The sequence below is a fragment of the Schistocerca gregaria genome, chromosome X (assembly GCF_023897955.1).
Source record: "Schistocerca gregaria isolate iqSchGreg1 chromosome X, iqSchGreg1.2, whole genome shotgun sequence".
NCBI lineage: Eukaryota > Metazoa > Arthropoda > Insecta > Orthoptera > Acrididae > Schistocerca > Schistocerca gregaria.
The window spans coordinates 382,217,733-382,242,580 of NC_064931.1; the positions used below are offsets into that span (position 1 = coordinate 382,217,733).

The 24,848-nt window shown below is 38.8% G+C and overlaps 1 protein-coding gene and 2 non-coding genes across 3 annotated transcripts in view; 2 read left to right on the forward strand and 1 right to left on the reverse strand.

Annotated features, from left to right (window-relative positions):
• Positions 1 to 24,848, forward strand: part of LOC126297751 (calcium-dependent secretion activator-like) — a 1,391,877-nt gene that overhangs the window by 712,476 nt on the left and 654,553 nt on the right. The gene's annotated exons all lie outside the window — the stretch shown is intronic.
• Positions 10,192 to 10,265, reverse strand: Trnas-cga (transfer RNA serine (anticodon CGA)). Its single transcript has one exon. It is a non-coding gene; the product is annotated as a tRNA-Ser (tRNA).
• Positions 10,332 to 10,405, forward strand: Trnas-uga (transfer RNA serine (anticodon UGA)). The gene has a single exon. It is a non-coding gene; the product is annotated as a tRNA-Ser (tRNA).

Below are 24,848 nucleotides of genomic sequence, written 5' to 3' on the forward strand. Positions count from 1 at the left end.
TTTTGAATCTGAATAGTTGGTCTGTCCAGCAAACATTTGCCATTGTGTCTCTCTCACAGTGTGATATAGCCATATATTCTCATTTCAAACTGATTGACAATGGAACACATATTACTGAGAGAAACAGCACTTTAATCTTAAATTTCAGTTTAGTTTTTAGAGTAGTTTTGGCCACATATTCATTGGAAGTGAAACTAAAGGAGTCACAGGTATATTGTGGAATGTAACCAGTTTGCTAGTAACAGACTCTTGCTGTGGGACACTCAATTTTGTATGTACAATCAGAGCTCCATTTCACTGTTGGTTCTTAAAGAAAATTTCCAGTGATCCTAGAATGAGATGCTATAACCATGTGTGTGACACTGTAGAGGTGCAGACTGTCCACACTTGCTTTTGGTAGTGCCATCCTCCATAGAACTGTTTAAAAGAATTTCACTTCAATTGTGGTCTGAAAGCTGTCATGAATATTATACGTGTTGCTGTAATGCTGCCAGTTTCTCTTATCTCAGTAAGTTATGCACATTTCACTGCCTGATCCAGGATGACACACAAATTACCAAGTCAAGATAAACTGCTAAAAACTATTCTGCATACCATATGCCCCTAATCTGATGCACTGTTCAAAAAGTTTGGCTGTAATTTCAAATGCTACATTCACAATAACAATATACAGGTTAATTGAATATGTGACATGCTGTTACTGAATCATAATGTGGTCATTTTACAAACAGTTTACATTTCATTTGATGTTTAATATGTTATGCTAGCCAAATATACCACAGAGTCTGTTAAATAGTTTCTAAGGAAATTTTGTGTAATATTCCATGTGGAGTAATGACATGAAGTAAGAAAAGCCTGCCTGACTTTAACAAAAATGTTAGGTATAATAAACATGTTCACATGGAAGTGTTTATCTTTTTAGTGAAATTTAACCAAAATCATCAAAATTACTGCTTATATAATTTTATGCACTAGAGATTTGTTATGACTACCAACTTCAGAAAACATAGTAACCCCTCGGACAGTTGTGCACGTTACCACTCTGCTTCTAGTATTAATGGAGGTTCAGCAGCCCAATACATGGTTGATTAATGATAAGGGCCAATGTGCTGGGCAGTCTGTATGTGGTTTTTAGGCAGTTTTTCAAATCCAGTTAGGTGAATATCAGGCTAATACCTATGTTATGCCTCAGTTTCAAGATCTGCAAGCACTTATAAAAATATTTTCACATTTTCATATGGAGTAACACTAGATGCAGACACACAGAATACGGAATTTTCATCCCAGGGTTGAAAGGGCTGTTAGAGGGAGGTTATCTGGCTACCATCTACAAACTAACACTGCCAAATTAAAATGAACATGCTGATCCTATGAAGATACAGGATAATTCCAGAAAAAAAGAAGATTAGCAGTAGCCTAAAAAAAATGGCTCTGAGCACTATGGGACTTAACATCTCAGGTCATAAGTCCCCTAGAACTTAGAACTACTTAAACCTAATGAACCTAAGGACATCACACACATCCATGCCTGGGGCAGAATTCGAACCTGTGACCATAGCGGTCGCTTGGTTCCAGATTGAAGCACCTAGAACCGCTCAGCCGCCAGCGGCCGGTGCAGTAGCCTATTTGGTACATCTCCTAACTTCAAAAAGCAAGGAATATGCTGTTCTCTGATGGGCTAATTCTAGTGATGGTGAGTGAGAGCTGTACATACTCCCATCATCATGATCATGATCATCATCATCATCTTCTTCTTCTTCTTCTTCCTCTTCTTCTTCTTCTTCTTCTTCTCCTTCTTATCCTTAGCACCATCACATTGGAGTGGGGTCTACTTTTTTGGTCAACACATGCCATTTCTTATGGTGTAAAGATTCTTATGGATTTAGGAATCTTGATCTTAGATCTGCATTTACAATGTCAAGCCATCATAATTTAGATCTGCCACATTGTCTCTGGCCTTCAACAGTGAGTTGGTAGGCTGAGGCAATGACTGAAACTGGTGGTTCATGTATGATGTGTCCAATACACTGAATTCTCTATTCTTGCATCTTTTCATTGATTGGAGCCACTCCAGCTAGTCTTAGATTGTTATATTGTTGATGTGGTCCATTAAGGAAATGCCAAATGATCATCTCAATAGTCACATTTCAATGATATACAGTGAGTGCTCAGCACTTTTAAGTATTGATCAAGACTTGGTACTATATAGTGCAACATTTCTCATCATTGTGAAGCATATCTTTAATTTTAGGTGATTAGGTATCTGATAATAATAAAGACTACTAGTGATCTCTCTGAATCACATGCATGTCTCTTTGATTCTTGCTTGCACATCCTCATTCACATATACATCATTCAGTAGCAGTGAACCTGGCTTTTGAAATGTGTCCACCTTGATAAGAGGAACTGCATTAATTGTATAGTTCCACAATGAAATCATTTTGAGGTACATAGTATTGTGGATGTTTAAACAGAGCAAAAATCTTTTCAGACAATCACACCATGTTTGGACTTGAGTTTCGAGGTCCTCCCTTGTGTGTACTTCAAGCATCACATTGTCAGCCTATAGTATTGTTTGTGGTACACACTTCTGTAATTCGTAGATTATTGTATCAATTATGGTAACAAAGAGCAGTGAAGACAGAGCCTTGGTGAATGTCAACTGTCACATGAAAGTTGCCAGTCAGTCCTGCAGAGCATCACACATAGCTGCTGGTGTTTTAACCCATTGATTAAGGTTTTAGGAACTGGATGATCACAAAGAGCATACCAAATCATCTGATGTGGTACACAATCAAATGCCATCTCAAAGTCAAGGAAGGCAGGATGCAGTGACATCTTCTTTCCCATGGAATTTCTCCATTAGCTAATGTGCAGAAAAAATAGCATTTATAATGCCTCATCCTTTCACAATTCGACATTGATTTAATGAGATCTCAACTATGTTCCACAGCCTGCCATCAAGAGTATGTTCATATATCTTGATTGTATGGAATAGGTGCCAGATTGGGTGGTAGCTGGTATATTAAGCAGGGTCACCTTTACACTTAAAAATAGGCACTGTCATACTAGATGGCCATTCGATGTGTTTATGGCCACAAGGAATGATTGAGTTGATTAAATCTGTCAGTCAGTTGCTCACTTCCTTATTAAGTACCTCAATTTTCCATGTGTTTCTAGGAAGGTCATCTGGCTCTGGTGCCTTTCCATTTTTCATGTAATGAATGGCAACTTTGACATCTGTTGTAATACACGGAACTATTCCAGTCATGACGTAGCCTTATGATAATGATGGGAGAGGGAATTCAGTATTGGTAATTTTACTAAAATACTCTTGCCAATGTCCCAGAATTACCATGCTCTCATGGAGTGGCCAACTACCCTTATCTTTTACATCATTATAGTGTCCTATATCCTGACCTGCTCGATACTCTGCTCAGGCCAATTGGTAGATGATTTTGTCCCCTTCTTTGTAACTGGGTACTTACATGTTGGTGGTGATTGTTTTGGCATCTGCTGCTGCTCATTTTGCCCCTTTCTTGGTGGCTTTGTAGTTCTGAAGATTCTCCTCATTCCATAAGCTTTTAACTGTTTGAAATCTGCTCTTTGAATGAAATTTTATGTTATCTGTCAACAATCATATCTGTTTATCTATGCAGTAAGTAGCTGGATGAAACTATACTAGTTGCAAAGTTGTTCAACAGTGACCAGATGTGATCAGTATGAACAGAATCAACAGGAGGGATCACAATATTCTCACTGATGGCTACTTTATTCTTTTTAGCTGTCACCATTTGGTTTTGGCTTGATCTTTCACATAGGATTTTCTTACGTAACCTTTTATTCAGATTTCAGTAACTAGCAATTTATGTTGAGGGATTGGGTGTCGAGATAGTATGAGCTCATTGTCTGTGACAATTGGGAGTTAATGCCTGCAGAGTAATGTGTTGTGCCCAGAGCTAGTGTAAGTGATCAGGTGTGATGTGCATTTCTTAAAGATGTATTGGTGATAGCTAGGTCATTTGCTTCGGCAAATTCTACGATTGTATGCTCATATCACATTTCTGGTACCACAGCCAGAATTGACAAGTTGGGTGTTGATGACTACTGATATGAGATGATTGGGGTATTGATCTACAGCTGACATTTTGCTGTAGTTTCTTTCACTCACAGCTACTAGTACTGCTGAGCTATTAGTTGTTCCAGATAGATCAGTTGATACCTTCCTCAAGTGTCTCAGGATTTCTGTCCTCTCCATTGCACCTCTAGAAGGAAAGCTAGTCAACATGGCGAGGTGTTAGGATTTCTTCGAATTAATGACTGCAGCCTGCCAATGTCCCAGTGTTCCAAGAAGCGATATGTAATTATTTATTTTGGACTCACCTCTTTAGACAACCTCATACTTGAGTTGGTATTCCTTGTCCCATTCTCTTGCTGGCCAGGTGACACCATTGTGCATGGCCTCTAGCATTTTCTGATAGTTTCACTTATGCCATTGAACCATGAGCTGCAACAATGATTGACCATGCAGCCTGATTACAAGGCAAGTGGTCAGACATTTTATACCTTCTGCTAGATTTAAATCATGTTGCCCCTAACATGGAGTCAGACACCTTTTGTAATCATTTCTCTGGAATACAGATGCTACAGGTTTGCCTATTTCATCACCAATGCTGTGCTGAAGTCCACCTTCCTCGCTGCAGGTGCTGTTGAGGTCTTCACCACGATCCTGGCACGGGTTCCTATAAAAGATGGACCCTGGTCCTCCAATTCCTTCTTCCTCATCACTTGCAAGATAGGGGTCTGGGCTCGCAACCAGTTCAGTGGAATTATACATCTTCTCTTATACCTACAAAAATTCTTTTATTGACCAGTCACAGCTCATAAATGGAACTTATATTTCTTCTTAAAATATTATTTCCAAAATAACATTTAGTTAATGATATCTTTACTAGTCTTATGGACCATCATAAAGATATTGTTTCTATGATATAATTACTCATGGTTTTCATATTTTACCTTTCACTCAGTGTATGTGACACACTCCACTATTTCACAACATTATTCAGACACTCAGATAATCTTCATTGCTCAAAAATTCTTCACATACATTTACCATTTAATTATAATGTGCAAGCTGTTACTAGTTTTAACTACTGAAAATTTTATATTTTAGGAAATTTTTGTATCTCCCAAACTATCAAAGATGTTGAATTGAAATTTGAACTAAAAATTCATATTTTTTTTGTAATTGTATAGCACAAAGCTTTATTAATATTGATTCATGGATAAAGACAAAAGTAGAGTTCCCTTGCCATACAGTATTTTCTGTCATAAAAAAACACTAACACTATCCTACATATTGCAGTGCTAAAGCTTCCATAAAGTATTCTTTCAGACCTCCTCACAGAACCTACTCAGCAATAGTATGTATTATCAATTGATCTCAGGGAGCATCTGACACACTAGTGTGAAGGACATTGGCTTATAGGTGCAGCCACACCCCTATCAACTGTTGAGTTGCAGAGGGGATTTTTGATCTTTATCTCTTGTTTGTAATTCCTCTCACATTTTGTTTAGTAAATATGATCTGATTGCTTCATTATGTTCAGCTCTCATATGATTGAATTAATAGTTTTTTCATATTGAAAGGAAGAAAATAGATTACCAAACATAACACAGTTCATTAACAGTGACTCACATAGTTACAATTTTTTTATGGAATTCATATGTGATAAATACGTAGTCTCAGATGCTGTTTTTGCTAAAATGAAGCAAAGTAAGAAGAATTATAAAGGAAATTGTTGTTTTGTCAGTTTTATATTGGTGAGTGTCACACTACAGAAGTTCAGAAAACACAGAACTCAAAAATAAAAATGGCAATTTATATAGATATTCTGAGAAATAATTTCTAAGAAAAAATTTTATATGTTGCACCATTTCCAAGTTAATTAACACTGAAGTTAGCCAATCAGCCTACTGCACATGCAAATTCAAGTAGTCCATGAGAAACAGTTTCACCACATGGGCTTTTTTGTTTCCTAAAACTGAACAACAGATTGGTACAAATATTAGACATGGATCAATAGTAAGGATCAAACCTAAGTCACAGGCTGAGCAGTCTTGCATACTTTCATCTACACTGTAAGAACAGCTGACAGTAATTCTGTCTGGTGGGCCAATTGAATCTGCCTGATTGACTATAACTTCAATGCTAATTGAGTTAAAAATGGCACAACATATTGAATTTGTTCTTGACAATTAACACCCTTACAACTTTTCAGATGGTTTCAAAACACTGATGCTAAATTCAACAATGGAAAATCCATGATGGAATGTAACAATATTATGAAAAGGATTGTTGCTTCTGATCACACAGAGAAGATTCTGAGCTCCAGACAGGCACAACAAAAAGACTATCAGAAAATGAGCTTTCAACCACAAAGGACTTCATCAGAGATAGAACACACACACACACACACACACACACACACACACACACACACACACACTCACGCAAATGCAACTCACATGCACATGATTGCAGTTTCTGGCTGCTGAGACCAAGCTGTGAGTAGTTGTGCAATATGATAAATGCAGCCAGGTAGTTGGGGTAAGGACAAGGTATGGGCAGGGAGGGGGAAGGATAGCAAGGAGGTGGGAGGGGATGGTAAAGTGCTACTTGTGAGACCATAAAGGCAAGAGGTGGAGAGAGGATAAGGCAACTACGTGAAGTAGAGTTGGGTGGTTAGATGGAAGATGTGGGGGGGGGGGGGGGGGGGGGAAGGAGAAAGGTAAAAAGACTGTGGGTGTATTTGTGGAATAGAGGACTGTGTAGTGCTGGAATGGGAACTGGAAGGGGCTAGGGGCTAGAGGGTAGAGACAAAGACCAATGAGGTTGAGGCCAGGAAGGTTATGGGAATGTAGGGTATATTGCTGAGAGAGTTACCACCTGCACAATTCAGAAAACTTGGTGTTGGTGGGAAGGATCCAGATGGCACAGGCTATGAAGCACATTGGAATGAAGAATGCTGCATTGTGTAGCATGTTCAACAATGGGAGTGCTTCAGCTGTTTCGTGGCCGTAGTTTGTCAGTGGCCATTCATTCAGACAGACAGCTTGTTAGTTGCCAAAGTTAAGCTGCAACCATTGTGCTGTACTCTACATGGGTGTGACAACTAACAAGCTCACAGTGTGGTCTCAGCAGCCAGAGACTGCAGTCATGTGTGTGTGAGTTGCATTTGCTTTAGTATTTGTGCGTATGTTCTATCTCCAATGAAGGCCTTGTTGACCGAAAGATCATTTTCTGACAGTCTTTTTATTGTGCCTATCTGCGACTCAGCATCTCCTTTATATGGTGAATGGCCCTTATGAACAGTATTCTGACTTCACTTTAAGGCCAATAACAACTTTTATTGAAACAAGTAACTTTTCAGCAACAGATTGAAATAGTCTAGCAGTCCACAAAACCAAACAATAAGTTTCCTTGGTGAATTTTAATAGAAACCATAGGTTTAGATGGAAATTAATGTGAAATAGTATGTAACTGATATTGAAATAAGTCCTATTGCTACTAATTTGCTATTAACCAGAGTTCTGTTAACCTGGTGGTCGTGGAAGCCACCAAGAGATGTCAGATTGTAGTAAATGAAGGATTCTGTTGCTGGAGGGCATTAAATTTTCTTGCTACAGAAGTTTATGTAACCAGCCTGCAATATTGGCAACATTCTTATAATTTATTATTACTTCCTCCACGTTCAGATTCTGCAGCTGTTTGTTTAATTAATGAAAAATGCTCAATTTGCTGTTGACAATGTTATTGAGTCCACCAGCTGTTTTGACCTTCAAATTATGTCACTTTCAAGTGGTTCTAAATAACTGTGCTGTAGAGAAGTAAATAGCAATATGCAAATGATAAAAGTGCAAGCCAGGTGTGTTTAATTTTCAGAATGACTTGAAAGTGACCTAATATAAAAGCCAAAATTGGTAGTGGACTCAGTAGAGTTCTCAGCAGAAGCTTAAGCATTTATCCATTAACTAATACTCGCCACAGCCACTCTTGCCAGACATGGATCATGTTCCACATATTGATACATCAATACTTCCTATTTGCATATCCAGTGGTGTTAGTGAACCCCTCTCCCCTTGAAGCAGGCCTTAAGGGTGGTACCAGCTCAGCTGGTGCAGGAAACACACAAGCTGGAAGTGGGTGAGAGCCAGGTGGCTCCTGGTAGATGTCCAAACCAACTTGCAATGGTGCTGCTGGATCTGGAGCATCTTGAATAATGCCACAGACTTCCAGGAGTGGAGGCACCCCAGAGGGATGGACAAGTCCAGTAATTTAGTGATTATTGAAGGCAGAACTGCATCTATGTTGTGTGCTCCTAAGCTCATGGTCAGGACCAGACCAGCATCCCCTGTGACTCAAGTAGGGAGAGTTATGGTGTGTGGACCACGTAATCCACTCCAGACTTTGCCTACACAGAACTGTGTAGCTGCATCTGCTTTGTGTTGTGAGGCAACTGGTTATCTGGAAGTGACCTGTGAGGAATGTCATTGAGGAACTCAGCTGTGCTTTGACCATTGATGGATTTGGACCTGTAAGGAGCTGAAGCCAATTTAGTGGACTGTAACGGTTTTAACATTTGCATTTTGAAAGTACAGACAGGCAATTCTGCCAGTTGTTTGAGGCTGGATAGAAAGGGGCTGTGGTAAGATACTTAATTCCATTGCTGGTACACATTTTCAAATTTCTTGCTTTGAATTTCAGACTGTTGTCGGTCACTAGTGTGAGAAATGCACGCTGTATTCCAAAGATAAACTCCAAAGTTTCCACTGTGGCCACTGTTGTTGTCTACTGGAGGCAGACTAGATACAGGAAACAGGAGAAGTAGTCCATGGTAATTAACCATACTGATAAGAAGAAAATGCTCATGAAGGTGATGTAAATTTGTTCTTACACCTGTCTCAGCACTGTTCATGGAGAAAACTACTGGGGTTGACATGATGTATGTGTCTGGTAATTGTCACACTTTCAAACTACTCATGCAACATCATCACCTATTAAAGACCAATAGATGAAGTTGCTTCATCCTACAATTCCTTGTGTACATTTGATCCAGGAGTTGGAGCACCCAACATTGAAGGGAGAGCAGGACCACAAACTGACATCACTTCTCATCTTCCATAAAGAGTACCATACTTCGCCTAACCTGATACTGATACCACTGATAAAAAGAAACAGTGAAGGCCAAATGGTTCTCCATCTGAGATCTTGGCAGACAAACCCAATCAGACATATTTCAGGACCCAATGTGGAAGTGGGACACATCTGACACTGTAGCAATATCCCAGGGATATGTAGGGAAGTGAGTTGAGTGATTGTTTCAGTTTGCTGTCTAACTGAAAATAAACTTTACCCTGATGATCAAACTCAGGATCCTGACCTGCTGGACAGCAAGAAAGTGCATCCATGCTAGAATGTCCTAGTGAAAGGAGTGTTGGAAATTTGTCAGAGAGCCCATTGATGAAGATGATACACTGTATGCTCTGGGAATTTTGCCTTTGGCCCTAAAAGGGACAAGAGTACAAAAAAATGACTCTGAGCACTATGGGACTTAACATCTTAGGTCATCAGTCCCCTAGAACTTAGAACTACCTAAACCTAACTAACCTAAGGACATCACACACATCCATGCCCGAAGTAGGATTCGAACCTGTGACTGTAGCGGTCGTGCGGTTCCAGACTGAAGCACCTAGAACTGTGGACAAGAGTCATTTATTGTTGGTAATAAGATCAAACCTGCTACAAAACAAGAAAATTCTAAATTTATGGACACCTAAGATGATGGATAAACATTCCTTTTCAATCCATTTATATTTATTTCTGTCTTACTCTGTTGGTTCATCTGTGATAAGTGCACAAGTATACAGAGTGTGTCAATTTTTTTGTATTATATGTGAAAATTTGTGTTGACTTTTAAACAAACCAATACATAGGTAGTAATGTTACAAAAAAGACAAAAGTAATCATATTTTTGAGCTGCAGTTTGTGTATTTGACTTAAATTGTTCACCCTTTACCATCCTGTGATTTATGACAGAGAACAGCCCTGATGCCATGTGATGTTGTGTCTGTTACCCACACAACAGCAAATTGTGTTGATGAAACTTCCTGGCAGATTAAAACTGTGTGCCCGACCGAGACTCGAACTCGGGACCTTTGCCTTTCGAGGGCAAGTGCTGTACCACTGAGCTACCGAAGCACGACTCACACCCGGTACTCACAGCTTTACTTCTGCCAGTAAAGCTGTGAGTACCGGGCATGAGTCGTGCTTCGGTAGCTCAGTGGTAGAGCACTTGCCCGTGAAAGGCAAAGGTCCCGAGTTCGAGTCTCGGTCGGGCACACAGTTTTAATCTGCCAGGAAGTTTCATATCAGCGCACACTCCGCTGCAGAGTGAAAATCTCATTCTGGAAATTGTGTTGATAATTCACAAGGCTGAATCCTGATTGGAGAACGATTTTGAACTTCCAAAAGCCATATTACACTCTTATGACCTCTGAAAGTGGACTTCCTTTTCAAGGATATGGTTTAGCTGGTGGGCTATGGAGCTACAGAGGCTGCCAGGGAAATTAATTGTGCATAGTAATTCATTTTTCCTAGAAATATTTGAAGGTCCTTAATTGATTACACAGAGGAATATTCTGACTAGTCTCTACATATTCTCTTCACTGAGAATATAGTCTAAATAAATGACCACTGACTGAAAGAAGGCCCTAACCGTGCAAAATGGCAAAGTGTTATATTGATACATTACAACTACAGATAAATGTCTTATTGCATGTAGTGTTTACTTTAGAAGAAGCCATTCCATGCTCTCATTGTGGTGGGTGTTAAGTTTTCATTTCACTGCTCCTTGTAATTACAAAAAGGTGATCATAATGTCATTGACACACACCATGGTGGACTTACAATGTAAGCACACACTTTCTAGTAGGAATGAAGTAGTATACATCATTTCAGCTTCAGTTTTGCATCATATGAGTTTTTAAGACGCAGAAATTGTAAACTTGTAATCACTTTATCAGAAATGTTAATAATATTTGTGTCAGAACTTCACTTTATATTTAGTCATGTAATATGCTTAATTGTATTTGGAATTACGAAAAGACTATGAATATAACAGTGTTTACATAATGAACAAACATTGGTTCAATAAAATTAATTAAAAATCATTATAACTGTGCTTGCTTATAACATAATGAGTCAATAGTTACAGTGAGTGGAAAGTAAAAGTTGCACTAATGAACATGTATGTATGTTGTGTGTGTGTGTGTGGTTGGTTTTGCTTTGCTACACCACACCATATGCTGAAAACTTTGACTGCAGTTTACTGAGTGAGGGAGCACACACACTTAAATATGTTCATCATGCTATGGCATACTTCTGCAATGTAATCTCTGTGTAAAAACTTGTAATGCTCATTCTCATGATGTGCACATTTCCATCTGGGATACAAACAAAAACTATCTGGGCTGCTTGGAAACAAAATGTATCACCACAAAAATGTGCCTGGTATAGCCCAGAATAGTGGAGAACATGGCTGAGTGGCTGCCACATAACAGAACTTGTTTACCACTTCAAAATCTGTTACAGCACCCTGTTGCACTAGATCACTATGCCTCTGGGCTATATGTGAAATGCCAGAGTCTGCTAAAAAACTTTGTGTGCTATTTGCAATATTCAAATGGCAGGCACACTTTGCTGCACTTCACTTTGTGAGGGATCACTAGGTCTTAAAACTTGTATGTGGACCTTCTTATCTGGGGCTAAGTAAATCACATCATGTATTAAATTTTCTGCATGTGATTTACTACACCCATATGTGAATTTACATTTTGTACTCAACATTTGCAAATCTGCAATCTAAGATACATAATGATAAAATTCTGTCATGCTGCCAGCTGCTTAAAGTGGTCTACCATCCATCAGCTTCTGGCCAAGTGCTCACTGGCCATTGTCAAGTTGTCACTATAGATACACAGCCTTCAACTACTGGTGCTCACTCCACCACCTTATATGGTAATGTTTCTATTGCATGTCTGCTGCACCCACTTCCACATTTTGATGGTCAGATTCCAAGCTGTACTTTGCTTGTTTTTCATAGGCATCCTGAGCTGATGAATTTATTCTGGATCCTTAGGAGTCAGATGATCTTTCATGTAACTCTGCAACATAATGGCAAAAATACAAGTTTTTCATGTCTTCCTTGGGGGCCTTCTGGTTACATTTCTTCAGGAAGATTGCTTGTGAAATCTGGCAATTGTTGCAGCCATTTTCCTTGAACACGGTCTGTCAGTGGTTCACTTCCTTTGCAGGTGTTCAGCATCTGAAATGGCTCCCCCTCAGTGCATCAAGGTTCTCAGAATAGGACTTTCCTGGAAAGGGTGTTGGTAGCTTGTAACATGCAGATATCAATCCATATGGGTGGGTTTGAAGTAAATACTGTGATTGAGACATAGATTTGCTTTACGGCAGATGAGAACACCAAGGGATAGCTAGGCGCCATCCTGCCCTACCTCTGTTGTAGACTTCATGTTAGGGATGTTGTGATGTGGTACACGAATTCTTTGAGCCTTTCATCTCCATGAGACCACACAACAAACATGTCACTGACATAAAATTAAAGCACGTGGGCTTTACAGGGGCTGTGCCCAAGTTGATGTCCTCAAAGTACTCCATAAACAGGTTGGCTCTAACTGGAGCTAATGGGATTCCCACTGCAAATGGATGTGAACAGTTTTATATCACACAGACTGTCTGCACTATTCAAAGCACAAACGGCTACTGTTTTGCATTTTATGAGACATCTCCTACCACATGGGCCAATAGTTTCTAGGACAGCATCATAAAAAAACTGATTGAGATAAAAATTTGTGTCACACACCCTCAATACAGATGACAGTCTGCATCTAAGAATAGTTGTAACACAGCCATCAGAAGTTCGAAGCAGGTGTGACAGGTGCACAATGAAAACATTGCCTTATATGACACTGGTGTGAGAACCAGTGCCCTCACTCTGAAGACAGCATTGCTATGTAAGGACAGCAATAGCACTCTTATGACAGACACCACTTGACAATGGCCAACAAGCACTCAGTCAAAAGCACATGGATTTTAAGCCACTCGACCTGCCTGGAAGCCCAAGAGAATTTTATAGTATATATCACTGCAAAACCATGTACAAATATAAGAAATGTAACTCGCATTATTGCATGAATTCTAGTCATGTTGCTACCACATGAATTTTGTCCAAAAATACTTGAATTATAAATAGAATGTGGCAGACAATGCTAACACAAATTGATCCAACACTGGGGCTAACTGTTGAACCAAGTGATGTTACTGTGAAAATGTCCATTGAGGAGTTGGATATTTGGTATCATTTGCCTGAAAATGCAGCATGAGAGAGCTCTCAAATTCACTGCATGACAAAAGAAGTGAAGCACCAAGAAGGGGAACAGGAAATAAAATGAAGCTTAATGCGTTGACACTGTATGTCTTGTTATTCCAGCAATTACAATGTCAAGTCAGAATAAATTTTCATTCTTCTGCTGAGTGGGCAGTGATTAGAAAATTCCCAGTAGATGAAAATAGTGTGACTTGGATGTTTGTGTCTTTTGTGAGCATGTTCTCTACAAACTGTACATGAATTATGACCCACCCTCACACCTGTTCTTCTCTAATTACCTAACCTCCCACCTTCAAATTTCACAGTATTCATTGGCAACATTTGGGGACTACCACTCCTGAGAGACAGGATATTTCAGAGATGAGTTATCTCCAGTGTGGAGGAGTCTTTTCACTCTCCAGTAGAAATTTTGATGAACTGAAATATTGTGGCAGATTAAAACTTTGCACTGGATAGAGACTTGAACCAGGGACTTTTGTCATTCACAAGCAAGTGCTCCATCAATGGATCTATCCAAACATGACTCATGATCAACCATTTCTTCCAGGTTGCTAGTCCCACAAGTTATGCTGGCAAACTTCCATGAACTTTGGAACATAGAGATGAAGTACTGGTGGAAGTAAAGCTGTGAGGGTGGATTATGTGTTGTGCTTGGACATATTAGTTGGTAGATGCAGCCTTAAAACTGTGGCTAGGCCATGTCTCTACAAATCCTTTATTCCTGGCGTACAGGTCTCACATGTTTGTAAATGAACATCTGTGAGGTTTAGAGTGCAGGGGATGAGGTACTGGCATAAGTAAAGCTGTGAGAGCAGGTTGTAAGTCATGGTTGGAGAGCTGAATTGGTAGAACACTTGCCTGAAAAAGGCAAAGCTCTCTTGTTCATGTCCTGATCTGGCACACAGGAAGTTCCAACATCAAATCAAATTTCATAATAACATGGGAGTTTGAGCCCACTTATCTGCCTGTCTTCTGGAATGAATGCATGCACTGAATATGGTTGTGAATTGCATCCTCTTATTGGACAAGCTGGTCCACAACTGTTGTAACTGGTCCTTGATATCATCATTACTATCACTGGGTGGAGATGGCATTTGAGCTAGTCCCACACACTTTCTATTGGAGACAGATCTCTCATACGAGAGGTAATGCATGAGAATGCAGATGCCCATGACACATCATTGTGCCATCAGAGTTCCCTCTGTTATTACTAGCCATGATGTGAAGTTATACAAGTGGCTCTCCACACCATGATGCCATGTGTAACACTAATGTGCCTCTCCAAAACATTGGAAGAATGGGACCTCTGCCTATGTCATCATCATACTTACCTAGGATCATAGTCTGTTGTAGTACTCAAGTGTGATCCATAACTGAATACATCAGCAATCCATGCTTCCCAGTCATGGCACCTCTCCAAATGCAGCTGTTCATGTTGTGGTGCTAACAGTAACCTATGCACATGCTGATAATACCCTAATCTCACTACTGCTGGCCTCCGCATGATGGTGCATGATGACACTGAATACAGACATGCCAACTCTCCCAATTTAAGCAGGAGACTCCCAATTTTTCCCTATTCCTCCCGATCTTACGACAGTGAAGACCGATCCCCCGATTTTCAGACCAGTTTCAATACTTTCCTTAAAAATCCTGCACCTTCGATATATTGGTGGATGACAAGGTATGGCTGCTACTTGTCTATGTTAACTTGGTAGATTGGTGCGGTGGCTGTCTAGAGCAGCAGTAGGCAGTTTCAATACTTTCCTTACTATTTGAAAATCCTGCACCTTCGATATATTGGTGGATGACAAGGTATGGCTGCTACTTGTCTATGTTAACTTGGTAGATTGGTGCGGTGGCTGTCTAGAGCAGCAGTAGGCATAGCTCGCACTTCGTATCTACAACGAAGTAAGGCATGTATCGTTGGCAGCATTCGGAGACAAATGAATATCTTTCAACTAGTGCCAATTTCCTCCACTTCTGGTAGCACCAGCACAATCGTAAAGTTATCATTGACAAGGAGTATTTGATAGTTGTTCCAAGCGAAGTGATTAGCATTGTTGTGTCTAAAAGGCAGTGTTGCCAAGTTAGGGGATTTCCCCCTAAATTTGAATGTGTGTGAATCCAAATAAACCTGCAGAGCTCATCATTCATATTGTTCAGCATGTTGAATTATAAATTATACAGTCCGAAGGCTCAGGTATGTCCATTATTTAGTATTTACATGTAAATAATAAAGCAAATGTAATTGAATTGTTACAGTTATTAAATTATTGCAACTTTAATCATCAGGGATGTGTGGTAATTCATAACAGCACAGCGCTAAAATTCTCCTGATTTTTCACTTTTGAAAGTTGGCATGTCTGTGAATAATTCAGAGAGTCCATTACGTGATCTCAGATGACAGACACAAATGTGAAGGGGTTATGACATGCTTGGTGCACAATGTGGTGGTCGTCTCTTTTGGTGGTCAGATGTGTTCAAGCAGAATCTTTTCAATGAGTATGCCTGCCTTCATTTTTGTAAGCAACCCAAAATAGGGCTACTGTCACATCTAAATGCTTCACAAATCTGGATATTGCGTAATTCAACCAGCAGGCAAAATGGAGACCTACAATGTGGCCCCTTTCAAATTCTCTCAGGTGCTGATAATGTTGCCTCATATGAGTATGTGGCATCTCCGTTTCCTACACAGTGACCACTCAGCGTGAGATGCCATTGACATCACTTAGACACTACCACACCTGGTAATAATAGCATTAAGCATGAACAACACTAATCCATTCCCAAGACCATTCTAACCATCACAAGGAATTACATTTATATACCCACTAATGGCGTGTCTATGTAGAACGTTCCATGAACATCTACTCATTTATTGTGGGTGCTTCACTTTTGTTGTCAGGCAGTGCACTTCCTAGTCTTCTTGAACCTTATTTATTGCTTGAAATTCCAGCATTGCTGGCAGTGCCTTTGACTGCTGATTGAGCCAGTTAGGTGCTTGATCAATTGCTGATGCTGATTTATTAGTTGCTACCAAAGTTTGAGATATTGTGCAGCTGTGGTAGAGTTTGGTGATCTAAAACAGGTTCCTCTTCTTTGCTAATGTTTCAATCCACAGTTTAAGACCAACAGCACGTACGAACACGAATCATTAATGTAACAACAGAATAAAAGAGTCAATTGCTGCATGAAACTATACAATAGTATTTGTTGATGAAATTTAATATAATCCATAATTGTAGATGGGAATTAATATGCAGTAGTTCATGAGTGAAGTTGATGTAAGCCCTAGTACTACTAATTTTCAATGCACATGTGTTATAAGTATGATATTAAGCGAAGTTCCATTAACCTGGTGGTGGAGGAAACCACATCTTCATAAGTCAAAGTGCTTTGCATACAAGTTTACACTGGTCTAGGTAAACAGCAGCAGCAATTTTAGTTCATTAGTAGAGGAAAAATTTGTTAGTAGTGACTGAGTGAGAGGCTGCCACTGAGCTGCCTTTTATTTGCTCAGTTTGGAAATTCATGTGACCACCCTGTGATTTAGGCAATTTTTTAACAACAGGAGTCCTTGGAGTACATGGAAATTGTTACACATCCAGACATGTCTGTATCTTTCATTTAAACATCTAGCAGGGTTACTAAATCTACAAGGCATGACAAGTAATAATGAGACTGGTGTGAGAAATATGATTTATTACAAACAAAGTTACAACTAACTTTTATCCCCTTCAACACACTCCCCTACCCCATACAGGATGATTTACAAAGATATGCAAATATGTTAATATGTTATTCTACAAGTAAAACTAAAGCAAAAAAGTTCATATAAACATAGGTCCATGGGCAAACATCTATTAGGTGCACTACGAATATAATGGTGTGGACATGTCAGGAATATGAGTCTCACAGGGAGCGTGCAAGGGATAAGTCCCTGCTGGTGCACTATCCTCTGTGCCCTCGGTGGCTCAGATGGATAGATTGTCAGCTATGTAACCAGAAGATCCCGGGTTCGAGTCCTGGTCGGGGCACACATTTTCAACATGTCCCCAATGCTGTGCATCAATGCATCTTTGCAGCTAGGGTGGCGATTCAATTACCATTTTGGTCCACAGATGCTTAGTTACAGATTTATGGCTAATAAAACATTTTGCCTGAAATTTAGAAACTTCACTAATGTGAAGCCATCACAAAACTGTACTAGGTTAAACTAGTGAATCTAGAAAAACATGTCCCAGATGTGTGTCTCCAGTAGTTTTCCAGAACATATAGAGAAGGAAAAATTATTATACAAATAAATTTGTTTACTTTCCATTAAGAATGTAAGATGTTTCTGTTATTATTAGCAACCAAGGTTTTCTAACCTTGAAATGAGTTAGTTTTTTGTATTATTCAGTGAAAGAACATAACAACAACCATGTATTTAAGTGAAACACTATACATTAGTAACTGCAGTAGTTTGTAGATTACTTATGAAATAGGGATGCCTTTCAAATTTATGACAGAGGAATACGAGGTCTGTCTAAAAAGTATCGGTCCTGTGATTATCCTGTGCAAATTAGAGATGACAGCAAGGCACTACTGTACACAGTAAAGGAAGAGATATTTATGTGCATGCATCAATTTTGTCCCCAGCTTCCTGTGTGTCAGTCACTGCGTGTCAGTCGCTGAGTGAGGTGCTACACAACGTGTTTGTCAGATTACCTATTCTCTCAAGATGACTGAACATGTTGAGCATAGATACTGCATCAAATTTTGTCAAAAGCTTGGTGTTTCTCAAAGCAAAACAATTCGTAAGATTCTATGGCTGTTTGGAGAAAATGTGATGGGTGTAACACAAATTAAGGAGTGGTTCAACTGATTCAAAAATAGCCGCACATCAGCGGAGACAGACCAGTAATCTGGCAGGCCCCAAACTGCTCAGAGTGCAGCTGTTGTTGAGATGGTGCATAATTTGGTGATGGAATATTGTCGTTTGACCATGTCGGAGATTTCCCAAGAGGTTGGAGTGAGTAAAAATTCTATACATGCAATTTTGTGTGATGATTTGAAAACGCACTGAGTGGCTGTGAAATTTGTGTCCAAGTTGTTCTTGCCGAAACAAAAAGACCTCCATTTTGACATTGCACAGTACCTTCTGGACACATGAACACCAATCCTGAGTTTTTGAACACTGTGATAACTGGAGATGAGTCATGAGTGTATGGGTACAACCTGTAGACAAAAAGACAGTCATTGCAATACAGGAATGCCTAGTCTCCCAGGCCAAAGAAAGTGCTAAGGGGCAAAGCAAAATCGAAGTCATGCTGACTCTTCTTTGATGTCCATGGAACTGTGCATCATGAATGCACACTGAAAGGACAAACAGTAACAAAGGAGTACTATCAAGATGTTCTCTGGTGACTCTGTGATTCAATTCGGCGCAAAAGACCAGATACATGGATGGCAAAAAATTGGCAACTGCATCACGAGATTGCACCTGCACATTCATCCCACTTGATTCAAAATTTCTTGGCGTAACATGGAATTACAACTGTTTGCCAACCTCCCTACTCTCCAGACATGGCGCATTGTGACTTCTGGTTGTTTCCAAAATAGAAGATGTCACTGAAAGGATACCGTTTTGAGAGAAGAGAAGAGATAATGTGGAATACAACGCACAATGATGGAGCTGAATACCATTCCAAAAGAAGACTTCCGGGGTTGTTTTCAGCTGTGGAAGGATCAGTGGGGTAAGTGTGTGCAAGCGCAAGGGATCGACTTTGAAGTGATTTAGGGTCCCAACACCATCAGGTATTCAAAATATTTTTTCTGGCCCAAGGTCAGATGCTTTTTAGACAGGCCGCATACATTGATATTGTGTTTATTATGGAAAATGTGATGGTAATGCTATGGCTGCAGTATATGAGTATCTCATATGTTATCCAACTCGGCGGATTCCGAATGCACGAATCATTAGTGAAGTATTTTGAATGTTACGGGAGACATGTCCTCGCCTACCATTCACAATCAGTACAAGTGCTCAATATGAGAAGACAATGATGAGGATATTGTGAAGGCTGTTCAATGTAGCCCTGGTACCAGTATGTAACGTATTTCTTTAACGTTGATCATTTGTAGAATTTTGGAACATGTATTATGTTTGAATATAATGACTTCTCTGGAGACTAGAAATCTACTCTGTAGGAACCAGCATGGGTTTCAAAAAAGACAATCGTGTCAAACCCAGCTCGCGCTATTCATCCACAGGACTCAGAGGGCTGTATACATGAGTGCCCAAGTAGATGCCACATTTCTTGACTTCGGCAAAGCATTTGATACAGTTCCCCACAGTCGTTTAATGAAAAAAGTAAGACCATATGGACTATCAGACCAATTGTGTTTGGACTGAAGAGTTCCTAGATAACAGAAAACAGCATGTCATTTTCAATGGAGAGAAGTCTTCTGAAGTAAGAGTGATTTCAGGTGTGCCGCAGGGGAGTGTCGTAGGACTATTGCTATTCACAATATATATATATATATATATATATATATATATATATATATATATATATGACCTTGTGGAGAACATCGGGAGTTCACTGAGGCTTTTTGTGGATGATGCTGTAGTATACCCGAGAGGTTGTAACAATGGAAAATTGTACTGAAATGCAGGAGGATCTGCAATGAATTGACACATGGTGCAGGGAATGGCAATTGAATCTCAATGTAGACAAGTGTAATGTGCTGTGAATACACAGAAAGAAAAATCCTTTATCATTTAGCTACAATATAGTAGGTCAGCAACTGGAAGCAGTTAATTCCATAAATTATCTGGGAGTAGGCATTAGGAGTGATTTAAAATGTAATGATCATATAACATTAATCATCAGTAAAGCAGATGCCAGACTGAGATTCATTGGAAGAATCATAAGGAAATGCAATCTGAAAACAAAGGAAGTAGGTTACAGTACACTTGTTCACCCACTGCTTGAATACTGTTCACGGGTGTGGGATACGTACCAGATAGGGCTGATAGAAGAAACAGAGAAGATCCAAAAGAGAGCAGTATGATTCATTACAGGATCATTTAGTAATTGTGAAAGCATTATGGAGATGATAGATAAACTGCAGTGAAAGACTCTGCAAGAGAGACTCTCAGTAGCTTGGTAAGGGCTTTTGTTGAAGTTTCGAGAACATACCTTCACCAAGGGGTCAAGCAGTATATTGCTCTCTCTTATGCATATCTCGCAAAGAGACCGTGAGGATAAAATCAGAGAGATTAGAGCCCACACAGAGGCATACCGACAATCTTCCTTTCCATGAACACTACGAGACTGTAATAGAGGGGAGAACTGATAGAGGTACTCAAGGTACCCTCTGCCACACACCATCAGGTGGCTTGTGGAGTATGGATGTAGATGTAGATATAGATGAGGCATTTCACAATCTAAGGTATGGTGTACACTGGAGTAAAGTAATATGTATCCTAACCATAAACAAAAAGGGCATAATTGCCATTGGGGAGAGCCTGCCCTTTGCTTGTAGTTGTGCAGTTGGTTAAATTGGCAGTTACACAAATACATTTTATATACTGATGAGTCACAGTTTACTTGAGATGGTTTAAACAATTTACATAATGACTGCATATGATCTGAAGCAAACCCACATGCAACAGAGCAACACAATTTGCAGCAGCAATTTAGCATACGTGTGTGGTGCGGTACAATCATCATAAACTTTATTGGACCATTCATTTTCCCAGGATGTCTAACTGGTGAGACATACTTACAATTCCTTCCAGAAGAAATGCCCTGCTTGCTTAAAGATGTTCCACTTGCTTCGTGATTGCAAATGTATTTTCAACATGACAAAGCACCTCCACAATCCACCAACACCATTACTACAAATTTAAATGAACATTTTTCCCAGAAATTGATTGGTCGTGGTGCTACCCATCTGTGGCCTCTCAGATTGCCTGATTTAACACCAATGAATTTTTGTGTATGGGGATGGATGAAAGACATAGTTTATGAGGACAAATTCAATACATGTGAGTCATTAGCTGCTCACATTATGAATACAATAGACAAAATTAAGAACAACTCTCTGAAACTGAAATGAGCAACAAAATCTGTTCCTACACATGCAGCTAAATGCACTGAATTCAGTGGAGGCAATTTTGAAGATTTATTGAGAAACTGTATGTACACCGTAAAACTTCCTTAACATGAATTCACATGTGCAGATATTAAATTATCTGACATATTTATGCAGATTCAGTTAACATTATTGCCATCATTTTTCCAAAATTAAATTCTCTACAACTTCTGTTGAAAGATTTGTGTAATTGTCTAGAATTTAAAAAGCAAATGGCACCAAGTAGTTAATAAATTAAAAATGTTACGAATTTACTTCTTTGCTTCTCTGGATGTTCTGGAAAACTACTGCAGATACACATCTGGGACATGTTTTATTAGAATCATCAGATCAATAACAACAAAATGAATGGAAATCATGCTTTACTTTAACCTCATACAGTTTTGCGATGGTTTCATATTAGCGAAGCTGCTAAATTTCAGGCAAAATCTTTTATTAACTGTAACTCCGTAACTAAATATTTGTGAATCTATGTTTATATGATCTTTTTTCTTTAGTTTTACTTGTAGAATAACATATTAAAATGTTTGCATATCTTTAGGAATCATGCTGCATATACTACACTAAACTTATCTCTTCCATTTTTCTAAGCAATACTGTATGTCATCTGTTGTCACCCCCTTTAGCAATACCACTTTTAATTTAACCTCTTCAAGAGACTGTAAATGTGTTCCCTTCAATGCACTTTTCACTTTTAAGAACATACAAAGGTAACGCAGAGCTAGATATGGTGGATATGGAGGATATTCAACCACCAGAATGTGCCTACATTCTGAAAACAGCACTGTGAGCTGATTTATTGTACTGTGGAGAATCCATGAACTGTTCACCCACAAATCCTGTCTTTTCCTCTGTACTCTTTCCCTAAGCTTGATTAAAATTTTCTTGTAGTGTTTATGATTAACAGTTTGCCCATCAGAGACTCATGCAGCCTTGATTAATTCCATGATACATAAAAAAAATTATGTTCATTACCTTCAGCTTTGATTTGCTTGCTTGTGATTTTTTTCATTCTTGTTAATGTGGGAGCGTACCAGTCGATTAATTGATGCTTTGTTCCTGGGTCATACTGGTAGATCCATGTTTCATTACATGTGACGACACATGCGAGCAAGTCAAATTCTTTGTTGAGTCATTCTACAACATCACAGCAGTTCGTCTTCCCATGGTCATTTTGTTCCTGAGAACTTTCTTGGGACCAGTTTTGAACAACATTTTGCATGTTTAAGTCAACTTCAAATATTTGCCATATTATCTCTTTCCTCACGTTCACCATGTTAGTGATCATTTGAATGCTGAAAAATCAGTCATTCTGCACAATTTCATTAGTTTTCCAAAGCATTTTTTCAGTTCTTCTACTCATGCATCAATCAGGATGTTCATCACCTTCAATCTCTTCCTGATGATATGAATACTGTTTGCATTATTCAAAAACTTGTGCATGGGATTGCTACCAAATATCTTCTTCAGCATATGAAAACATTCCATGAATTTTTAATTTCACAAGAAATTTCAGGTTAATGCACTGCTGAATTCTTAAGTTTACAAAGCTCACAGCTGTACTACAGAACAACATCCTTTACAGCCAAGGCTCAAAAGCAAACTAAAGCAGACAGAAATATGAAATAAAAAGTGGCTACTCTTGAAGGTTCAAAGTTAGCTGCATTCCAATACCAAACTCCCCCATGTAACTGCACAATAGTAGGTATGCAGTCTTGTTATTTAATTGCCACACCTCATAATACCATGACATATGTTGAAACTGTAGCTAAAACTGTGATTACTGAAGTAGTTAAATACTTATGCTACTCTAAAGTTTCCCTGACTTCTTTATGTGGCGAAGCACTGATGTAGTAGTAGTAGTAGTAGTTTTATTCATCCGTAGATCTCTTTTTACAAGGATATAGGACATGTCAAAGTATTTACAAGCTTAGATCAATTTACAATAAGCTAATTCGTATACACATATATTTACAGACTTCTAGTTAGAGACAATCATTAGATTTTACTCCTGGTATACAATAATTTATTTACAAATAACTCATTAAATAATGTAATGCCACACTATTCACTCATATTTCACTATCAGTCACTGCACACACTATACACACATTGTTTCATAACACTTCACTCACTACACACACACACACACACACACACACACACACACACACACACAGGTGATCCTTGGGCCATTTTCTGTACTGCAAGTTCCCATTTGCTATCCTGAAAAACTGAGTCAGCATCCCTTCATAATGAGTGAGATGTTGAGCTCAGAAAGAGGAAGAGGTGTTAGTATTGTGGTATGCATAGCTTGAGGGGAGAGTGTCTCTAGAAAGGAAAAAAGAAAAAGAAAAAATAAAGTGAAGGTGTTATGTGGAATATTGGATGTTTTATAATCATTATTATTATTATTATTTGTTTGTATAACATTTTTTTATCAAACCCCTACTCTGCTTTATCTAAGTAATCCTTCAATGTATAAAAAGTATTGCATAACAGGTACTTTTTAGCTGCCTTCTTAAATAAGTGTATTTTTGAAATTTCTTTAATCTCTTTTGGTAATTTATTGTACAGTTTTATTCCTTTGTAGAAAATGCTGTTTTGAGTTTTATGTTTATTTTTTCTTGGTAAATGTAAGTTGAGTCTATCTCTTGTTGCATGGTCATGGACAGAGCTGTTTGTGCAGTAATTGCCAATGTTACTTTTGATGTGTACAACTGACTGGTAAATGTGTTCACATGGAGCAGTTAAAATTCCCAGTGTTTTGAACAGATCTTTACAATGAGCTCGACTACTATTTCTGGTTATTATTCTTATGGCTCTTTTCTGGAGTTTGAAAATTGTGTTCATATTTTGTGGATTTGTTCCCCAAAAAAGAATGCCATAGCTAAGAATTGAGTGTACATATGAATAATATGTAACTAAAAGACACTGCATGTTACACACAGATGATAGAATTCTAAGGGCATAACATGCTGATGACATTCTGTTTGCAAGTACCTTTGTGTGTTCGCACCACTTCAGCTGAGAGTCAATATTCATTCCTAGAAATTTTGCATTTGTTACACAGTCTATAGAGGTGCCATCTACATTTAATTTAACATTGTCATTTTTCCTCTTCAAACTGAAGTTCATGGCATTAGTTTTCTTTATGTTTAATGTCAATTTGTTGCTTATTGACCAATCGTAAACTTCCTTGAGAGTTTCATTTGCTTTCTCGGTAAG